Source organism: Nymphaea colorata, chromosome 7, assembly GCF_008831285.2.
Source record: "Nymphaea colorata isolate Beijing-Zhang1983 chromosome 7, ASM883128v2, whole genome shotgun sequence".
Classification (NCBI taxonomy): domain Eukaryota; kingdom Viridiplantae; phylum Streptophyta; class Magnoliopsida; order Nymphaeales; family Nymphaeaceae; genus Nymphaea; species Nymphaea colorata.
In genome coordinates, this window is record NC_045144.1 from 21970086 (window position 1) to 21992978 (window position 22893).

General features: G+C 48.2%; 1 long non-coding RNA gene across 1 annotated transcript; it reads right to left on the bottom strand.

The window, feature by feature from the left end:
• Window positions 1–5464: 5464 nt before the first annotated feature.
• LOC126410208 (uncharacterized) lies at window positions 5465–7977 on the bottom strand. Its single transcript, XR_007573798.1, has 3 exons — window positions 7468–7977; window positions 6785–6867; window positions 5465–5533 (listed from the first exon to the last, which is right to left on the bottom strand). It is a non-coding gene; the product is annotated as an uncharacterized LOC126410208 (long non-coding RNA).
• Window positions 7978–22893: the final 14916 nt, after the last annotated feature.

Here is a 22893-nt window from a genome sequence, read left to right on the forward strand (position 1 = left end):
CGCCGCCGCCGCCGCCGTCGTCGCCGCCGCCGCCGCCGTCGTCGCCACCGCCGCCGCCGTCGTCGCCGCCGCCGCCACCGTCGCCGCCGCCGCCGCCGTCGTCGCCGCCGCCGCCACCGTCGCCGCCGCCGCCGTCACCGTCGCCTTCTTCCCTGAGCTCCGGTCGTGGGTAAGGAAGAGACGGTAAGAGGAAAGCGAAGGAGAAGAGAATGCGAGGGAGGAGGGACAGCGTCGGGCTCCTCTCGCGTGGGGCTAGGGTCCGGGTCTGGACCCTGACCCGACCCGCTCCGCCCAAACGCCGCGCGTTACATCCTACCCTCCTAACAAAAAAATTTCGTCCTCGAAATTAGATCATACCTCAATGCAAAAACAAGTGCGGATATCTCTTCCGCACGTCCTCCTCAGGTTCCCATGTGCTCTCCTTCAATCCATGGTACTGCCATTCCACCTTCACTAAAGGGATTCTCTTTGTGCGAAGCACTTGCTCTCTTCGATCCACAATTCTAATAGGTTTTTCTTCCATTGTCAGATCATCTTGCACCTGAATACCTTGAAAATCAATCACATGTGTCGGATCTGGTACGTACTTTCGAAGCATGGAAACATGAAAAACGTCATGAACATGACTCCAGGCTGGTGGTAGTGCCAATCTATAGGCCACTTCGCCAATCTTCTCTAATATCTCAAAAGGTCCTACGAACCTCGGGCTCAACTTTCCCTTCACACCAAAACGAAAAACACCTCTAGTAGGGGAAATCTTCAAAAACACATGATCACCCACCTCAAAAGTCAATTCTCTACGACGAATGTCGGCATAGCTTTTCTATCTACTCTGAGCAGTCAACAACTTTTTCCTTATCAATTGCACTTGGTCGGTGTAGTGTTGCAAAACTAAAGGGTTTTCGATTTTTCCATCACCCAATTCGGTCCAACAAGCTGGCGATCTGCACGGCCTTCCATACAAAGCCTCAAAAGGTGCCATCCCAATACTAGAGTGGTAACTGTTATTATATGCAAATTCTGCCAGTTTCACATGTTTGTCCCATTCTCCTTTCCACTCTAAGACACAAGCACGCAACATGTCCTCTAAGGTCTGAATGGTCCTCTCCGATTGCCCATCAGTTTGGGGGTGGAACGCTGTGCTTAGCTTAAGCTTGGTACCCAAAGCCTTCTGCAAATGCCCCCAAAATCTAGAGGTAAAACGTGGATCTCGATCCGAAATGATAGACCTTGGCACACCATGCAATCTCACTATCTCGCCAATATATAACTCTGCAAGACTTTCCAAAGACTGATTAATTCTAATAGACAGAAAATGAGCGGACTTCGTCAGTCGATCAACAATCACCCATATGGCATCATGCTGTCTTCGGGTGTGAGGCAATCCAACTACAAAATCCATTGTAATGTCTTCCCATTTCCACACCGGGATATCGATTCTCTGCAACAAGCCTCCGGGCCGTTGATGCTCTGCTTTTACTTGTTGGCAAACCAAGCACTTTGCCACATATTCTGCAATTTCACGCTTCATTCCAGGCCACCAAAAATTTCTCTTCTTATCCTGAAACATCTTTGTACTGCCAGGGTGTATAGAAAACTTAGATTTATGAGCTTCATCAAGCAACCGTCGCTTCACCCCTTCATCTCTAGGGACCCACAATCTATGTCGAAACCACAATGAACCCTCTTCATCTTGATGCCAGAAAGCATCTACCTTCTTACACTCTTCCACGTTCTTAGCAAAATCAGGATCTTCCTTTTGCTTCAATACAAGCTCTTCCATCAAAGGGTGTTGTATCACGGCACTCATCGTTGCTTTGTTCTCGCCACAAAGGTAAGGTTGCCATGCTATCACATCTTGTAACAAATTCCAAGAACATGCTAACATACTATACATCGTTGCCTTAGCTTGCCTGCTCAAAGCATCAGCCACCACATTCGCCTTACCTGGATGATATGATATCGTGAAATCATAATCTTTTAGGTATTCAATCCATCTTCTTTGCCTCAAATTAAGATCACTTTGGGAGAATATATATTTCAAAGACTTGTGATCTGTAAACACTTCAAATGTTGCCCCATAGAGATAATGCCTCCAAATCTTTAGTGCAAACACAACTGCTCCCAACTCCAAATCGTGAGTGGGATAGTGTTGTTCGTGTGTCTTCAACTGCCTTGATGCATAAGCCACCACACGGCCATTTTGCATCAGCACACAACCATAACCGATTCCTGATGCATCTGTATACAGTACAAAACCCGAATGACCTGATGGAAGTGTCAGAATAGGAGCAGCAGTAAGCTTGTCCTTCAGAGTTTGAAAACTCCTCTCACACTCTTCATTCCAAATAAACTTCACTCCTTTTCTCAATAGCTTAGTCATTGGTGTAGCTATTTTCGAAAAGTCTTGTATGAACCTGCGATAATATCCTGCCAATCCCAAAAAGCTTCTAACCTCGGTTACACTGCATGGCGTCCTCCAGTCCTGCACAGCTGAGACCTTAGCCGGATCGACGGATACTCCATCCTTAGAGATTACGTGACCCAGAAAGTTTACCTTCTCTAGCCAAAATTCACATTTTGAATACTTGGCATACAACTTATACTTGCGCAAAAGACCCAATACACTTCTCAAGTGATCTCTATGCTCTGTCACACTCTCTGAGTACACCAAAATATCATCCACAAAAACAATAACAAATCGGTCCAAGAACTCTTGGAAAACCCGATTCATGAGGTCCATGAACGCTGCGGGAGCATTGGTCAACCCAAAAGGCATGACCCTGAATTCATAGTGCCCATATCTGGTTCGAAATGCAGTCTTAGCAACATCTTCCTCCCGTATCAAGAGTTGATGATAACCTGTCCTCAGATCGATCTTGGAGAAAACCTTTGCATCCTTAAGCTGATCAAACAAGTCTTCAATTCTAGGAAGCGGATACTTATTCTTGATGGTGATTTGATTCAACATGCGGTAGTCGATACACAAACGCATTGTCCCATCTTTCTTCTTCACAAACAACACTGGTGCTCCCCATGGTGACACACTAGGTCGGATGAAGCCCTTGTCTAAGAGCTCCTGCAATTGCTTCTTCAATTCTTCTAACTCTACTGGTGCCATACGATAGGGTGCCTTAGAAATAGGAGCTGTCCCTGGTGACAACTCTATCTTGAACTCCACTTCTCGTGTTGGAGGCAAACTTGACAGTTCCTCCGGAAACACATCAGGGTACTCACTCACAATTGCCACATCCGGTAACCTCACCGGTTCCGGCTCATTGGTCAACACATTGACCAAGAAGGCAACACTTCCATTTTCTATCAATCGTTTAGCTTTCAATGCAGACACCATTATCTTATCAGTTCGACTGGCCTTACGAGCATGGAACTCCACAGGTTGCATTTCATCAGTCAACAACTGTATCTGCTTCTTCCTGCAATCTATATTAGCATAATGTGCATATAACCAATCCATGCCCAAAATCACATCAAATTCGTTAAAACTCATGATCACCAACTGTGCATGTAAGTGATGTTGATGGATCTCCACGTCCACATCAGATAGATACTCACTACACGACTCTTGAGCATGCATAGGGCTAACAACTTTCAGAACATACGGCATCTTCCTAGCAGGCACTTCTAGTGAAGTAGCAAATCGACTAGATATAAATGAATGGGTCGCCCCAGCATCAAACAACACTCTAGCAATATGAGAACCAACAAGTAAAGTACCTTCAACAAGGTCGTGTGCCTGAAGCTCCTCCACGGTAGTAGCATAGACACGTCCAGTCGTCTGTCGTGCGCTAGAAGGACCGGCCTCTGGCTTCTTCAACTCTCTTTCTTTCCTTAAGGGACAATCCTTGATAAAGTGCCCCATCCTTCCACAGTGTAAGCAAGCTCCGATCTCTCGATAGCACGGCTTTCCAGGGTGCACACGCGAACAAGTAGGGCACCTCTGAGAAGTCGGAGTAGCCACTGACCCCTGGGTGGCCTCACTACGGGTTGGCTGGTTCCGTCTGAAAGTTCGATCATCCCGCCTCTCATAAGGCCTTGTCCTGCCTGCAAAGTGGTGGCGCTTCACCTGGGTTCGTCCACCTTGTGAATGCTGGCTTGCTTTCTTCTGGTGATCCTTCTGTGTCCTCGCCCAGTCTTCTTCTATACATCTTGCCATAGTGACCGCCTCGTCCAAGTCACGAGGTCTGCTCGTCAAAACTTTGGTTCGCAGTCCCTCCCGCAGACCACGCACAAACTTGCCTGCCCTGGCTCCGTCTGTAGTGTAGAAGTGTGGGCAATACGCCTCCAAGTGTCGATATCTTGTAATATATTCCTCCAAGCTCATTTGATTTTGCTGTAGATCAAGAAACTCTTGCATGTTCTTGTCTCTAGCATGCACCGGGTAGTAGGTGTTGAAGAAGGAATCTCTAAACTGCTTCCAAGAAATTGACGGTTGGCCTGCATACCGGATCTCAAGAGTTGATTTCCACCAATCCATGGCATCACCTTTCAGCAGGTAAGTGCCATAGTTCACTTTGTCTTTCTCAGGCATCTTCAGAAGCACAAAGATGCGTTCAACTTCCTCAATCCACTGTTTTGCCTTATCGTGACTGCACCCTCCTGAAAAGATAGGCGGCTGCATCGCCATGAACTGTTGAAACGACACCGCTGATGCCTTCTCCTTAAGTGGCGCAGTGGTGTCTCCGGAAGGAGATGCATTACTCCTTTGGTTACTGACCATGGACTGCACAAGGGAGGTCAGTGTTTGCAACGTGGTCAGCAAAATAGACTGTTGATCCACAGGTGGAGTCTGCCTCAGTGGGGTTTGAGCACCCCCACCCAATTGGGCATACTGGCGCCCTGACGTACTGTCGTCGCGTGGGGTATGCGCATCAGAATGGGCCGGACTAGGCTCTCTCTGTGCCTCTGTGGACGGCCCAGCTCGCTTCTTACCCTTACGATGATATTCCATCTATACAAACAAGAACCTTAATCTCAAATCCAGTCTATGACTAATCTCACAAATCAAATCACAACGTGCATTAGCACGAAGTTCAAAACATAGATCACATTACGTACTTATACGTGAAAAAGCATAACCACAATAACAATCTAATCAAATGAATGCGTACCTGGGCAACACGGCTTCACAAATAGGCTTTAACTCACATCCATAGTGGGGTTTGCCATGGCTCTGATACCAAAACTGTCACACCCCGACCTTTTTGACCCTCAAACTATTTTTTTTTCTAAACATAAAGCATCGAGGTGTGACTGCCCAACAATTCAAAAAGACGATGAGCCAAGCAATTCAAAACAATGGGGCAAGCTTTCCTTTATATGGCATTTCAATTCAATTGTACATTTGACAAAAATGCCCCAAAATCACAACATCGATGCCTCATCAAAACAAGGCATCAGTAAAACCAAAAACCCGACGCGCCGGCACTACAAGAACAAAACAAAACCCAAAACCTCCCCAGTAGGACGTGAGTGTAGCCATCTGCTCAGCCTGCTGCCCCGGGTACACCAAAACCTGAAAAAAAGAAACAACTGAAGGCTTAGCCTTCGCAGTATGGCAACAAGCCAGGAAAAGTCCAAGCCCTCTTAGGTCGGGCTCAGTACACAAACAAACATCAGAACAATCTATCATTATGTCGTGTCAAGACACGACATGCAGACGCCACTCAATGGCTACAATAACATAATTTCAATCACATGCAAGGCATCATCAACATGTCACTTGCATTCATAAGCACAACAGTCACATGCACAACAATCCTATATATTTCAATCACATACATTGCAGTTTCATTACTATCAGTGAATTTACAGTTCCTGTGGGTGCAAACACAGGCACGTGCACACCGCGGGCGGCCCACAGCCGAGAGACAACCCCCGTGGTGGCCCAAAACAGTATGGATCCATCTATCCGCTGCAGCGGTAGAGCACTCATCCATGGATGTGTGAATTCGAAGGAGAGATACTCAGCCTTCCCTAGGACACCCAGGTTGGGAAGGCGGGAGCCTACGCTCCAAGCACATCACACAACAGTACCCTGGCGTCTTGCACCGCCTGCGCTCCGAACAGGCGAGACCAGTGGCGAAAGTGGGACAACTCCCATATACATAGTCACATCCCACTGGCCTCTCATCTCTTATTCTTTCATTCTTATACTTATACTTGCACAAACACATTTAACTGGCTAGCTCCTGAGGTTGGTTCACTTCACGAGTGAACCCACACCTCCAATTGCCTCCACACGAGGGTTACACATAACCACAACAGTTTTGGCTAGCCGTCATAACAATATGGGTACAACTACCCACTGTGCAAACATTTGCATCATTGCCCGCGGCAATGAGTATTCAATAAACATAACACTCACATTCATCATCATAACAATCACATCTTTGAAAACTTAGCCAAACCACAGAGAGTAGTCTCAATCTGTGGTGGGCTCGTAGCTGTCCTATGCAGTTATCATTCTAGAATGCTTTCTAATGCACAATTGGAGTCGAGGAGACACTCGACTCGATACCCCGCCTCATCTGTCCTAAACAGTTATCAATTCTAGCATGCACATACAATGCGTAACATTATCAAAACAATTACTATAAGCCTTTCAAAACAATTCATATCATATATCAATTTATGTACATGCATACACATATTCATTCACGGAACACTCAATCAATTCATATCACAAATCCTAGGATCCCATGATCCTAGGAACATACATTCATTCACTTGCCCAGGCAGGGATTTGCCTGGAATGTCGCCATACCTGTGGCGCGTTCACAAGAATCTTCAAAATGCCTCGAGCTTCGAATCCGGTAACTCAAGGTCGACGGGACGTACCCGGTGAACCTGCAGACACAAACACAAGATAAGATTCCTACTACAAGCCTCAACAATTCAAACAAAAACAAAACAAGGTCATTGAGGCACGCGTCATCGCCTCAAGAGGGTGTCGACGGGTAGTGTCGACCCACAAGTTCTCCAATAGGGTCACTTCCCACTCCTAGCCGTGCCAATAGATGCCAAAACTCAAAGCCATCAATCCGTCTATCACTAACGCCTTTCTCAAAATTCCATTTTTCTTAAATCAAGGCGTCTACCCCAAAGATACTTCCAACTTATGTACGTTATCCCTATTTAACTCCAAGATGCACCCGTTCACAAAAACGCGTGCTACAGGCTCACTAAAACGGTCCTAAATCTTCCCCACAACCTCACAAACTCTACCATGTCTCCCCTAATGCTTCGAAAATTAATCTATCATGCTTAAATGATCATCCAAAATATGAATCTTCGCTTCCCAACATAATCGCAAGCTTTTCCCCAAAAACGAAATCACTAACATGTGTTCCAAATAATCAATTCAAAGCTCTAGCATGCTCAACCAATAATTATGAGCGTTCCAAAGAGAAATATATCATAAAATAGGTTCAATTTCGCCTTGCTCACCCCGATTGAAGGTCTAAACTGTTGTAATCCTCCCGGCAGCCACCTCACGCGTCCAAGTGGTCCCCAAACGGCTAAAATCCTCCAATGCCGCCACTACCAAGGCCTTCTCTAATTGCTGTTACGAGGGGGAAGACAAATCCCCAAGCTGAAAACGGATCCAACAGTGATAGCACAGTGAAAATCAGTGAGAGAAAGTACTTGATTGGAGAAAAATAGAAAACGAGCAGAAAATGGGGAGAGGGTTCGGTCAAAAGGGGAAAAGAAGGCAGTGAGGGGAGAGGACGGGAGAGAAGAGAGAGAGACGGTGGAGAGTGAGACGAGTGACAGTGGGAGAGGGAGAGTCGTTCGGTGGAGAGGGGAGACGAGAGACAGTGGGAGAGGGAGGGTCGTTCGGTGGAGAGGGGAGACGAGAGACGGTGGGAGAGGGAGAAGGGAAAGAAAACGGGAAGGAGAAGAAAAGAGAAGAGAGGAAGAGGCAGGGGACGACAGGGTTCACCTCAACGCCGCCGTCGTCGCCGCCTCCACCGCCGCCGCCGCCGCCGTCGCCGCCGCCGCCGCCACCGCCGCCGCCGTCGCCGCCGCCGCCGCCACCGCCGTCGCCGCCGCCGCCGCCACCGCCGTCGCCTTCTTCCCTGAGCTCCGGTCGTGGGTAAGGAAGAGACGGTAAGAGGAAAGCGAAGGAGAAGAGAATGCGAGGGAGGAGGGACAGCGTCGGGCTCCTCTCGCGTGGGGCTAGGGTCCGGGTCTGGACCCTGACCCGACCCGCTCCGCCCAAACGCCGCGCGTTACACTCAAGATTTTAAGGCTATTTGTGGATTTTGTTGAGTTGCTTCGGAATAGAATTCGACCTAAGGGGTGATTCATTCCCACGGCGTAAACCCATGAGATCGGGGTCAAATTCCGACGGTGGAAGTCTGTTTTAAATCGGCTTTTACAAGGCACAAGGACGTCTTAGGACCTTCTAGTGCTTACCCCTTGATTTGGTGAAGTTTGGCCGGTGAAACCTCTCAAAAAGCTCAAGTATAGGCCTCGGTTTGTGCTTGGGCGTTTCACCAGAAATCAGAAGCAAAAGTGAGCAAATGTACGTGCAAGCAAAAAATAGATACTAAAAGTATCACCCACGAAAAAGGAAGCAATCGGCCAAGTTGGGGCCAAATTGAAGTCAAAACGGGCACGTTCTAGCCTCTGCTGGAATTCTAGAATTCCGGCGAACGCTGCATCAATTCCGGTCTTTTGCTGAAGATTCCGGCCAACATTTGGGCGTGCTAGCTAGAAGATCTCGTCCCCTACAAGTTTGCAAAAGTGGGGCTACAATTGAGGAAGGCACATTTGGGAAAACCGAGTGGCAAGGGGAGCTCCTAGGTGTGTTCACACCTAGCCGCCGGTGACTTGGAGTTTCACTCCTCCATTTCCGGTAAGTGGATCCGTTTTTTGGCCTTTCGCAAATCCTCACCATCCTTCTAGGACACGTGGAGAAATCCTAGAGTGTTAAAGAGAATTGAGGAGATCTCGTCCAGCTCTCCCTCCACCTTTCGTGTGAGTGTTCTCCATTTGGTGGAAGTGCTCCACATTTGGAGGGCTCGACCCACCTTTTTGGATTTCGTTTGGAATCCAATCCCTCTTAGTTAGGAAGACCCATATCATTTTAGATTGCCCAGTCCCCTCTCCTCGCGCCACTTGTCCCCCACCTTAGCTCGAGTCACCCCAGCTTGCTCCACCTCACCACATTTGTCTCCCTCGCCCCCTACACTTCATCGTTTACCTTAGCCTCTCTCCTACTTCTTTGGGAGATAGCCTCCACCTCACCGCCACCTCACTCTACTTCCTAGGAGGCTGATTCCACCTTGGGATCTCCTCCTAAACATCAGCCACATTTTCCTCACCCGAATTACCCTAGTCCACCCCCATTTCCCATTTCCATTTCCCATACTTAACGCCTAAACCCTACTCTACCTACTTTGTAGGGACATGCATTTGAACCCTAGGACCCACTTCACTCAACCCACCTTTGACCAAGCCCACTTCCCATACCTAGCCCGGGCCCACCTTGACCCACTGGACCCGAACCCACCTAAGCCTACCTAAGCCCAAGGTACGCACCTAGCTGGTTCCAACCCTAGTCTTCAAGGAAGACCGCGCTATCGCATCCTTGCGAGTCTTGAAACCGGCGAGCCTTGCCTCAGCCATCTCCGGCCAACTCCGGCTGCCGCTGCTACTTTTCCAGCGACCTTTCCGGCGAAGATTCCAGCATATCCCCACTTCATCCGGCCAGTTCCCGTGGTGCTCCTAGGCGTCTTCCGGCGAAGAGTCTCTACAACCGGGCGATCTAGAAGGCTTCTTTAACCGCCGGCGTCATCTTCTTACCTTGGATTGTGCTTCTGCAGCCGGCCCTCTTCTACCGTGTTGCTGCATTAACCGAGTGTGGAATCTCACCTCTGGTCCTTGGATATTATTTCGCCAAGCTTGCCTTGGCCGGTACTCTCTTGATCCCCCTATAGTTACGTGAAAGGTTGTTTTTGCTTTTGCATTTGCTTTTAGCCTGACCTTGGGTCGTTGTTGAGCATTGAGGGACCTCTGAGGCACTGCGCCAAGGACACGACCTCGTGCCAACCTAGCCTCCTACGGGTGGGTGTGGTTTGTTCGATTAGGTTTGGTTTGATGGTTTGTTTGAGTGAGTTGTGAGAGATTTTGCATTGTATCGCTTCCGCATTGTACTAGCCTCGCATCTATTAGTTTCTTGTAGTAGGATTGGCTTTGGGATTGGGTTAGCCTCTCTTGTATTCCTTTACCTATTTGGGGTTTTAGTCGGGGTTCCTGTTCGACTGGGTAGTGTCTTTGTATTTGATTTGTCCTAGGAAAGTCTTCAGGTTGGTCCAGGGTGATCTTGGGGGTAGGCACGGCCGTCGGCTTGGGACTTTGGTCGGCCACGGGCAAGACCCTACCAATTTGGTATCAGAGCCTCCTTGGACCAGTGGGAAGCAAGTAGTACCGTCTTGAAAGGAGTATACAGATTCGGCAACCTTTGGAGCGTCCGCAGGGCAGATTGAAGTTGGTTTTCTTGTCAGTGTCAGAGTCAGAGTTTGAATTTCTCGTAGAGTCAGTGTTGGTTTTCTGAGTTGGCAGTTGCTAGTATTAGTTGCTTTCAGCATTTCATGGTTTGAATTGCCCGCAACAATGGGCAAGAAGAAGCAAGTCGTAGCTTTTTCTCCTGACGTGGAAGAGGAGGAGAATTCGATCCATGAGGAGCAGCCTTCCGCAGAGTTGGACATGCACACTATAGAAAGAATGGTCCATATCGAGAATGAGGTTCTAAGGATCCGCCATGAGATGAGCGATTACAAGAAACAGTTGTCCAAGCTCAATGAGCTTGAAGAGATAAAAGAAATGATTTGTGTAATCTCCTCTAACCAAGAAAGCAGCCGTAGGTCCGCTCCTGGACCCCCTTCTCCCCAAAATATGGAGAAAGGAAAAGGTGTGTTGGGCGGCCCTTCAAATGCCGATCCTAACCCTTTTCAATCACAAGCAGGGCCAACTAGGTCGCCAACAGGGAGGAATAACGAGAACAATGGTGGTTACAATGGCCACCATGGAGGGCACAATGGCCACAATGGAGGATGACAAAATTTCTCGCCATAGTTGGAGTACCGAGACCCCTATGGTCCACAAACGAGTCAGTATAAGTCCAGATTTGGAGGTACTCAATGGGAAAATGTGAATTCAGATCGTAGATGGGGTGAAAGAGTTGAACGTGAACCACCAACATGGGAACCCTATAGAGAGCGTCAAGCTGTACAGAGAAACCAGCCAAGGATCCCTCAAGTTCGCATTGATTTCCCTCGTTTGAATGGAAAGGAACCATTGGATTGGATCTTCCAAGTGGAAGAGTATTTGACCTACCAATTAATTCCAGAGGAAGAATGGCTTCAAACATCAATTCTACACTTTGATGGTGAAGCAAGGTGATGGTATAGGTGGCTCAAGCTTAAGGAGCCCATCAATACGTGGGGAGAGTTTAAGGAAGCTCTTATGCTCAGATTTGGGGAATCTTCATATGTGGACTATGATATAGAATTGCGTAACCTGAGATAGACCTCGACCGTACAAGAGTATTAGGCTAAGTTTGAGAATTTGGCAAGCATGGTGGATTGGACACCTAAGTCACTCATCGCCGCCTTCGTTGGGGGCCTAAAAGAAGAGATCCAAATAGACATTCGGGCTGAGCCAAACATAGAATTGAGAAAGTGCTTTGCTAAGGCACGATCCATCGAGGATAGGCAACGAAAGAAACAGGCTTTGTACCGTCAATGGAGGAACCCAGGGACTATCCGTGTTAGGGAGATTTCACAACAACAAAAACTCCTGTCAGCCCCACCTAGAAAGGAAGAACCCAAACCCGTCTACAAGGGTCGAGCACCTCCATCCTTAACTCGTGAGGAAAGAGAGGAGATGATCAAGAATAAACAATGCTTTTGGTGCAAGGAGAAGTGGGACCCCACTCACAGGTGCAAACACATTAGAGTATACACGGTTATGGAGCAAGAAGTAGATGACGAGAAGGAGGATGACCAATCTCCTATGATTGAAGAGATTGACGAGGCCGAGGTTAGAGAAGAGCCTCAAAAGCAGGAGGAACCACCTCCTGATGGTGCTTATCATGCGATGACAGATCCCAACCAGCCAGACGCTATGCAAGTGTTAAGGCAGATTGGGAGCAGAAGTGTCCTTGTTCTACTCGATTCAGGGGCCACTCACAATTTTGTGGGTGACCATCTCGTCAAGGAATTAGAGTGCACAATAGAAAATCATCCAGCCCTACGTGTACTTGTTGCAAATGGGGAGTGCCTTCCCTGCACCCGTAAGTGTACAGATGTTGAGCTTACATTGCAGAAGATTTCCTTCAAGGTGGACTTGTTAGTCGTTCCCCAACCCAGCGTGGATGTCATTCTTGGAGTCAAATGGCTCAAGACTCTAGGAAAGATTTGGTGGGACTTCTCCACTATGGAGATGTGCCTACCTAAGGAGGGTGGAGGGGAAGAAGTTGTGCTAAGGGCAATCAATCCCAGCTTGGAACCCAAGGCAGCTTTAAAAGCAATCACAATACAACGACCTGCAGCCTGGTTAGTGTCAGTAGCAGAGGAGGCTACCTTACAAGAGAAGTCAGAAGAGGAGGTACCCGGTCAGATTCAGGAAGTCTTGGGTGAGTTCGATGACATTTTTGAGGAACCTAATGGATTCCCACCACCACGGTCTTATGATCACAGAATAGTCTTGGCCAATGGCACAAAGCCGGTTAACGTTCGCCATATCGATATGGGTATGCTCAAAAATCTGAAATCGAGAGATTAGTTAAGGAAATGCGGGAAAGCAACATCATACGACCCAGTTCTAGCCCTTTTTCATCGTCCGTCCTTCTAGTCAAGAAGAACCGTCATTGATGAACTTTTGGATGAGTTATCTAGAGCTCGTATATTCTCCAAACTTGATCTCAGATCGGGGTACCATCAAATCAGGATGTATGAGGAGGACATCTCTAAAACGGCATTTCGCACTCATGACGGCCACTATGAATTTTTGGACATGCCGTTCGGACTCACGAACGCACCAGCAACCTTCCAAAGATGTATGAATGACGTGTTTCGTCAATACCTCCGTGATTTCGTGCTAGTATTTTTTGATGACATCCTGGTGTACAGTCAGAGTGTAGAGCAGCATGTGGAACATCTCCGCACCGTGTTAAAAGTCTTGAGGGAGAATACCCTATTTGCTAAAATGTCCAAATGTAGTTTTGGGCAGACCTCTATTGGGTATTTGGGGCACATAGTATCTCATGATGGGGTGAGAGCTGATCCAGAAAAGCTTCAAGCCATGGAGCAATGGCCTTTGCCAAAAGACCCTCGTGGCATGAGAGGATTCTTGGGTCTTACAGGGTACTATCGTAGATTCATCCAAGGTTACGGCTTGATAGCCTCTCCTTTGACGCACATGTTGAAGAAGGGGGAATTTACATGGTCCGATAAAGCAAGGGAGGCCTTTATTAAACTCAAGGCCGCAATGATGAGTGCCCCTGTACTCGCCCTACCAGACTTCTCCAAAGACTTCGTGATTGAGACCGACGCCAGTGATGTTGGCATAGGAGCAATCTTGAGCCAAGAAGGCCACCCGATCGCCTTCATGTCCAAGGCCCTCACAGACAGGGCCAAACCATTCTCAACATATGAAAAGGAGCTTTTGGCTATAGTACTGGCAGTTGATAAGTGGAGACCTTACTTGATTGGGTGGAAATTCGTGGTAAGAAGGGATCAAAGTAGTTTGAGATACATGGTGAAGCAGCGTGTCTCTAATCCTACCCAGCAGAAGTGGTTGGCCAAGCTTCTTGGCTATGACTTCATGATTGAATACAAGAAGGGGACTGAGAACTCTGCGGCTGATTCCTTGTCACGTATGCCAGAACAATTAAGAACTCTCTCGGTAATAGAGATAGACTTGTGGGACAGACTGATACGAGAGCAGGATCAAGATTTAAACCTTAGGCTCTTCAAGCAGTCCATACGCCAAAATCTGGGGTCAATCCCCAACTATTCTCTAAGGGGCGAAATACTTTGCATGAAAAACAGGGCGTTGGTACCTAAGGACTCGCCTCTCAAGAAAGAGCTGCTCAAACATTTTCATGATTCAAGTATTGCTGGACACGAGGGTGTGACAAAGACTATGGGACGAATAAAGGCACAGTTTTGGTGGGAGGGTTTGAAGTTAGACGTCAGAAACTATGTGAAGGCATGCCCTACCTGCCAGCGTGAGAAATATGAGGCCACCAAGCCTCCAGGGCAATTGAACCCCTTGCCCATACCAGATAAACCATGGGAGGATGTATCAATGGATTTCATTGATGCTATGCCACGTGTTGAAGGTAAAGAGGCAGTGCTGGTCATAGTAGACAGGTTAACAAAGTATAGCCATTTCGTGGCCCTGCCAAGGAACTACCATGGGCCAATGGTCGCAAGTGTCTACCAGAAACACATAGGAAAGCTGCATGGTATGCCCCAGACTATTGTCTGTGATCGCGATTCAATCTTCCTCAGTGCTTTTTGGAGGGAGTACATGAAAATGGCTGGGACAGTGATCAATTTTAGCACGACCCATCATCCCCAAACGGATGGGCAAAGCGAAGTGGTAAATCGGACGCTAGAGACCTATCTGAGGTGTTACGCCGGGGAAAGGCCCAACACATGGGTCAAATATCTATCATGGGCTGAGTGGTCCTATAACACCAGCCTGCATTCTGGAACCGGCATGACACCCTATGAAGCTCTTTATGGCTACCCCCCAACTTCTATTCCAAGGTATGAGGTTGATACAGCTAGGGAAGATGAAGTCGATTGTGCTTTAAGGAATAGAGATGAAATACTAGCCACATTGAAGAGAAACATCGAAAGGGCTCAAACAAGAATGAAAAAGGCCCATGACAAGGGGCGTAAGGACAGAGAGTTTGAAGTAGGAGATATGGTTTGGCTAAAAAGGCTGCCCATGAGGCAGAAATCACTTCTAGGGCAACCCTACTCCAAGCACTTGCCTAGATATTATGGACCGTTTCGAGTTCTACAGAAGATTGGAAAGGCAGCATACCGAATCGCCTTACTGCCTACAGCCCTTGTTCACCTAGTCTTCCACGTCTCTAGATTGAAGCCGCATCATGGGCCAGTGCCAGAGCAAGAAGAACCATTGCCTGATGTAAGCCACCGGCCCTACCGTATCCTTAAGCATAGATGGGTCACAAGAGATGGAAGAGCTCGACATGAGGTCTTAATTGAGTGGGAAGGAATCGCTGGTGGTACCTCATGGGAGTTGTTCGAAAAGATTAAACTGCAATTCCCTACAGGAGCTTGGGGACAAGCTCCATCTCAGGAGGGTGGATCTGATATGGGTCAGCCTTCAACTTGGCCTCGAGCAACCACTAACGATGCCGAGAGTAGTCTGAGAGGGCCGGGCAAGGCTGCCCTTCAAACGGTTAAGGCCCAACGAGGCCGTGTTGACCCAAGCCGAGGTCAAGAGGGAGGAGTGGGAGGCGTTGAGCAACGAGTTCAGACCAAGGGAAAATTCAGAGATCAGCTGGGAGTTGAAGCAGAGGGAGGAGCGGGAGGAAGTGCAACGACTCTAAGCGAGGCTCTTGAAGACCAAGGCGGGGTGGGTCTAGCCCGGTCCAGGTCAAGTCCAGCCTAGGTCTTGGTCGAAACCCCAATCACTTAGGGTCAGTTTAGGGCGAGCCTAGGCAATTCTAGGTCCGAGTCAAGCCCAAGCACGCGTGGGCTAGAGGAGGACCGGTTTTAGAGATGATACTTTAAGTCTCGAGTTTGCTTTTGTGCGTTTTTTGCTTTGGATTTTGAGTAGGTCATTTGCTTATGTTATTTTGATTGAGTTTTCAGATCCGGATCACTTGTTTAGATCCGTTTTACTTCAGAACTATAAATATTTTGTTCACATTTTGGATTCGTATGCAATTGAAGAATATTGAGTTCATTTTCCACATTCGTCTCTCTCTCCTCTCCACGAGCCTCTCTCTTTTCCTTGCGCACTCTCTTCTCCACGTCTCTCTCTCTTTTCCTCGTCTCACATTTGGGGGGAATTTCGGCCTCCATTGCTGAATTCCAGCCAGCATCCTCCACGAAACTGAGGGTTTTTTCTCTCTTTTTCTTACTCTCTTGTCTCTTTTCATCCACTCGCCCACGGTGAAGGAAGAAGGACTCCTTGTGCTCCGGCGTGAAGAGTCCCTTGCCACCGTTTTTCCCCACTGCATCAACCAGCCACGAGCAAGGTGCAACCTCCGGCATCCCCACGAAGGTTAAAGGCCAGCCCGTACATTGGGAAGGCTACCCCAGCTTGGAAACAAGAAGGCGTGTAGCAACGACGTTGGAATAATTGAAAAGGTTAGTACTCAAGATTTTAAGGCTATTTGTGGATTTTGTTGAGTTGCTTCGGAGTAGAATTCGACCTAAGGGGTGATTCATTCCCACGGCGTAAACCCATGAGATCGGGGTCAAATTCCGACGGTGGAAGTCTGTTTTAAATCGGCTTTTACAAGGCACAAGGATGTCTTAGGACCTTCTAGTGCTTACCCCTTGATTTGGTGAAGTTTGGCCGGTGAAACCTCTCAAAAAGCTCAAGTATAGGCCTCGGTTTGTGCTTGGGCGTTTCACCATAAATCAGAAGCAAAAGTGAGCAAATGTACGTGCAAGCAAAAAATAGATACTAAAAGTATCACCCACGAAAAAGGAAGCAATCGGCCAAGTTGGGGCCAAATTGAAGTCAAAACGGGCACGTTCTAGCCTCTGCTGGAATTCTAGAATTCCGGCGAACGCTGCATGCCAAATTGAAGTCAAAACGGGCACGTTCTAGGCTCTGCTGGAATTCTAGAATTCCGGCGAACGCTGCATCAACCAGCCACGAGCAAGGTGCAACCTCCGGCATCCCCATGAAGGTTAAAGGCCAGCCCGTGCATTGGGAAGGCTACCCCAGCTTGGAAACAAGAAGGCGTGTAGCAACGACGTTGGAATAATTGAAAAGGTTAGTACTCAAGATTTTAAGGCTATTTGTGGATTTTGTTGAGTTGCTTTGGAATAGAATTCAACCTAAGGGGTGATTCATTCCCACGGCATAAACCCGTGAGATCGGGGTCAAATTCCGATGGTGGAAGTCTGTTTTAAATCGGCTTTTACAAGGCACAAGGACGTCTTAGGACCTTCTAGTGCTTACCCCTTGATTTGGTGAAGTTTGGCCGGTGAAACCTCTCAAAAAGCTCAAGTATAGGCCTCGGTTTGTGCTTGGGCGTTTCACTGAAAATCAGAAGTAAAAGTGAGCAAATATACGTGCAAGCGAAAAATAGATACTAAAAGTATCACCGACGAAAAAGGAAGCAATCGGCCAAGTTGGGCCAAATTGAAGTCAAAACGGGCACGTTCTAGCCTCCACCGGAATTCTAGAATTCCGGCGAATGCTGCATCAATTCCGGTCTTTTGCTGAAGATTCCGGCCAACATTTGGGCGTGCTAGCTTGAAGATCTCGTCCCCTACAAGTTTGCAAAAGTGGGGCTACAATTGAGGAAGGCACATTTGGGAAAACTGAGTGGCAAGGGGAGCTCCTAGGTGTGTTCACACCTAGCCGCCGGTGACTTGGAGTTTCACTCCTCCATTTCCGGTAAGTGGATCCGTTTTTTGGCCTTTCGCAAATCCTCACCATCCTTCTAGGACACGTGGAGAAATCCTATAGTGTTAGAGAGAATTGAGGAGATCTCGTCCAGCTCTCCCTCCACCTTTCGTGTGAGTGTTCCCCATTTGGTGGAAGTGCTCCACATTTGGAGGGCTCAACCCACCTTTTTGGATTTCGTTTGGAATCCAATCCCTCTTAGTTAGGAAGACCCATATCATTTTAGATTGCCCAGTCCCCTCTCCTCGCGCCACTTGTCCCCCACCTTAGCTCGAGTCACCCCAGCTTGCTCCACCTCACCACATTTGTCTCCCTCACCCCCTACACTTCATCGTTTACCTTAGCCTCTCTCCTACTTCTTTGGGAGATAGCCTCCACCTCACCGCCACCTCACTCTACATTCTAGGAGGCCGATTCCACCTTGGGATCTCCTCCTAAACATCAGCCACATTTCCCTCACCCGAATTACCCTAGTCCACCCCCATTTCCCATTTCCATTTCCCATACTTAACGCCTAAACCCTACTCTACCAACTTTGTAGGGACCTGCATTTGAACCCCTTCCCTTCACCCGATTGAGCCTAGATTTGAACCCTAGGACCCACTTCACTCAACCCACCTTTGACCAAGCCCACTTCCCATACCTAGCCCGGGCCCACCTTGACCCACTGGACCCGAGCCCACCTAAGCCTACCTAAGCCCAAGGTCCGCACCTAGCTGGTTCCAACCCTAGTATTAAAGGAAGACCGCGCTATCGCATCCTTGCGAGTCTTGGAACCGGCGGGCCTTGCCTCAGCCATCTCCGGCCACCGCCAACTGCCGCTGCTACTTTTCTGGCGACCTTTTCGGCGAAGATTCCAGCAGATCCCCACTTCATCCGGCCAGTACCTGTGGTGCTCCTAGGCATCTTCCGGCGAAGAGTCTCTACAACCGGGCGATCTAGAAGGCTTCTTTAACCGCCGGCGTCATCTTCTTACCTTGGATTGTGCTTCTGCAGTCGGCCCTCTTCTACCGTGTAGCTGCATTACCCGAGTGTGGAATCTCACCTCGTGGTCCTTGGATATTATTTTGCCAAGCTTGCCTTGGCCGGTACTCTCTTGATCCCCTATAGTTACGTGGAAGGTTGTTTTTGCTTTTGCATTTGCTTTTAGCCCGACCTTGGGTCGTTGTTGAGCATTGAGGGACCTCTGAGGCACTGCACCAAGGACACGACCTCGTGCCAGCCTAGCCTATTACGGGTGGGTGTGGTTTGTTCGATTAGGTTTGGTTTGATGGTTTGTTTGAGTGAGTTGTGAGAGATTTTACATTGTATCGCTTCCGCATTTTACTAGCCTCACAACTATTAGTTTCTTATAGTAGGATTGGCTTTGGGATTGAGTTAGCCTCTCTTGTATTCCTTTACCTATTTGGGGTTTTCGTCGGGGTTCCTGTTCGACTGGGTAGTGTCTTTGTATTTGATTTGTCCTAGGAAAGTCTTCAGGTTGGTCCAGGGTGATCTTGGGGGTAGGCACGGCTGTCGGCTTGGGACTTTGGTCGGCCATGGGCAAGACCCTACCAGTACCTCACGATGCAAAAACCCTGATGACACTAGGTGAGTTGAGTGTGGTTCTCTCAACTACACCTGCCAAAAAACTCATTGCAGTGACGAGATTTTTCACTACAGAGGACTTCCTGCCATCCTATGGACAAGACTGCACGACCATCACTCCCGCAACACAGTCCTTCCACCCTTGGCAACCTCCAAGCTCCCCTTCGGGTGCCCTTCCTACATTCTACTAGTAAGACATCCTCAAATAGTGCTGAGCCATGAGGGATACAACTTCTAGTTGCCTCTCATTCCTAGAAGAGTACGTGTCACTGAGTAGCAGCTTCTAGCCCGTAGAAGTCGAAGCAGTCACCTCTATTTTCTAACTGATATATCGAACATTCGTCATCATTTCGGATGAAGCTAGGTACTTCTAGAAACCTCAAGTCTTTCTGGTTCTAACGTGATATTGCACGTCCTATTTGGAGTAGTACCCAGTGAGCAAGAAAGAGGCGAAGGACCCTTTGTTCCTCGGCTGGACCCGTTTGTTGCACCTGTATTGGTAGAGGCACCAGTCCACGAACAACATTAGCTATCACTTGTCTCGAGGGTCTGTCCACTCTCTTGCCTATTCCACCATGTTCCGCAGTGTGAGGGACATCTCATCGGTTATTGCGACCCCAGGCACAGGCCAAGCCGACGTTCCAGCAGGGAGAAACCGGCCGGCCAAGGAGGACTTTACTACCAGGCAGTCACAGTTGAGGTACTCAATAGGGCCAGCCGCTGGAGTAAATCCTTAAGTGCCCTCCCTGGGCTGATCAGATGCTCATCTGATCCTCGTTTGGTGAACGCAGCCACTGTCACGTCCTCTTTACTCTATTATTTTTTGTTCATTGATTGCTGGCCTATGTGCTTGAACTCGGTGACGAGGAGTTGTGAAGGATTGCCGATCGCTGCACCAGCTGAACCCTAGCGTTGCTGTGCACAGGGACCACTCCTTCGAGGCTGATCGTTGCTGCTTGACCCAACTGAGAATCCTCAGCCGCTCGTCCCTAATGCTTCATCGTTCATCGGCCAAGACTGCTCGCAGAACTAGTAGTTGTCGAAAGGGACCCTCGTTGTGCTGAGGGCACTTGAGCACTCCCTGGCTGAGCCTAAACCCATCAAATGGCCTTACCTAAGGAGATGCTAAGGGTGTGGTTTGAACGCTTAGGCATGGTTTGTTAATGGATGGAGCCACTAGCGGCAAATGGTGAGATGCGAGTGTTTTTATCTCATGTATCGCTACAGTTGTAATTTAGATCATAACCCCCTTTTGTTGTAAGATTGTAAGTGGGTAAAGGGTTACTTTTGTACCCATGGGTGCTACAGTCGGGTTATGTTCGACTAGGGATCTCACTAATGTATGGGGGTTAACCTCCCTGGAATTGTAACACACTTCGATGCGATCTGGGTGGTGACGTTCGATAGCTTCAGCGACAAGCCTCAACGGAGCCTCGGCGAACAGGGTGTACCAAATTTGGCATCAGAGTCGGCATTGGATGCAGAGCAGTATGGTGGCAGTTAGCAGTCTGCAATCTGAAGTGTGTGGGGCTCAAAAGTTCCTTTCACTATAAAATTTCTTCTAAGGCCGTATAACTGTTCGTACTTGGTTGTACAGACCTGTCGAGGTCAGTTCTTTTGAGAAAAACCATAGGAGTATGCTGTACTATAGGCGACTGTCCGCCTATTAGTACTGCCAGGACTGTGGCTATGCTTAAGGTATAGCCAGTGTGGTCAAACCAGGGGTGTGTTGCCGAGGCGCCAGGCAGGCACGACAATTTAGGTCCCTGATTGGACCCGACTAAGGGTGAGATTCAGCAGCTGAGGTGCCAGGTGGGCACGGCCACAGACGAGGCTTGCTCATCTCCCTTGTCAAAGACCAACCTTTGACTAAACCAAGGAAGTTTGGGTCAGCATGCCACTGTCGGCACTAGGCGGGTGCAGTGGTGTGAGGTTGAAGGGCTACAACTTAACCAACCAAGATTGAGTCCAGGGATGCAGTCCCCGCTAGGGCACAATCCATCAGAAAGTAACAGTTATAGACCCATACATCATTGTATATCAGAAGTTAAGGGTCCAAAATGAACAGGGGCAAAGGTAGGGAAGTCGACCCGATGATATCCGAAGTAGAGCCTCAAGAAGTACAATCCAAACTTGACCTCGAAATACTAGAAAGGTTAGTAGGAGATATAGCCAACCTTAAGCAAATTTTCGAGAAATCCAATGAATGGGATTGGAGATCACCTCGCTCCAAGCTCAAATGATCCGATTAAGGAAGGAACAACAAGGTCAATTGGGTTAGATGAGAGAAGAGCAGCAGGCAGGCCTTAATGAGTTGCGAGAGTTAGTAAGCAACCTCAGCCTGTCCTTAGGAAACATATCTAGACCAGCTAACTGTGGGTCGAAACTGGCAGATGGGAAGCCCCTAGAGCCGGTACTCCCGGCCTCACTCAAGGGTCAGGACCCAGCAACAGGCCACCTCTGGTTCACTTGGAACCATGGCCTAAGCATTATGAACAGATCAGTCAAGGATTCAGAACCCCCACTCAAAATCGGTCCTACTATGATCACGTGGGGCAAGGAGGCACACCAACAGATGAAGAAGATATCATCCCACTGAGAATGCCAACTCGAGCAGGACAACCCTGATATGGAAGGGTAGACGCCAATCCCTTCCAAACTAATGAAGAAAGTTCTCTCTGATGCATCAAGATCGACATACCAAAGTTTGATGGGAAGAACCCTACCGACTGGCTGTCAAAATTGAACAGTACTTCGAGTGTCAACAAATTCCCCAAGATCAATGGCTCACTATAAGCATCAATCATTTCAAAGGTGAGGCCATGAGATGGTACAGATGGCTAAGATACCATCAGCCACGCCTAAGTTAGAGGGAGTTGATGGAAGAGGTTCACTTACGATATGGTGAAACAAGTTTCACCAACTTCGAAGTTGAGCTCACCAATTTAAGGCAAATAGGATCGGTCCAGGAATACCAAGGTCAGTTTGAAGATATCAGTAGCATGGTGTGGGACTGGTCACACCATATGCTGGTAGCCACTTTTATCGGAGGGTTAAAAGAGGAGATATAGATTGAGCTTCTAGCTCAGAACCCTCAGACTTTAAGGGATTGCTTCAAAACAACAAGAATTATCGAGGAGAAGAACAAGCGCTTGAGCATGATGAAACATGTGCTTAAGCATGATGAAACATGTGCTTAAGTCTTCTCCTTCTCCAACCAAGTTCAGCAAACCTCCACCAAGGACAACAATGGCCCCAGGGAGGCCAACCGTGCCTCCCAAAACCTAGTACATCACTTCTCAAGAGCGAGATGAGAGAATTCGCAAAGGAATGTGTTTTAATTGAGATGAGAAGTGGGGAAGGGCCACAAATGCAAGCAATTAAAAATTTTCCAAATCATAGATGAGGAGGAAGAAGGAGGAGAAACCAGCAATCCCTCGACTAATGAAAGCAGTGAGGACAATCCTATAGACCAGCCAGACGAAGAGGAGATAGTAGCGGTATCCTATTACACTTTGGGCCGCAATCCCAAACTCGATGAGGGTGACTGGGTGAGTTGGAAGTCTTTGGGTGGTAATCTTGGTCAACATGAGAGCATCCCATAACTTTGTGGGGAAGAAGATCACAGCCTCTCTTGGGTGT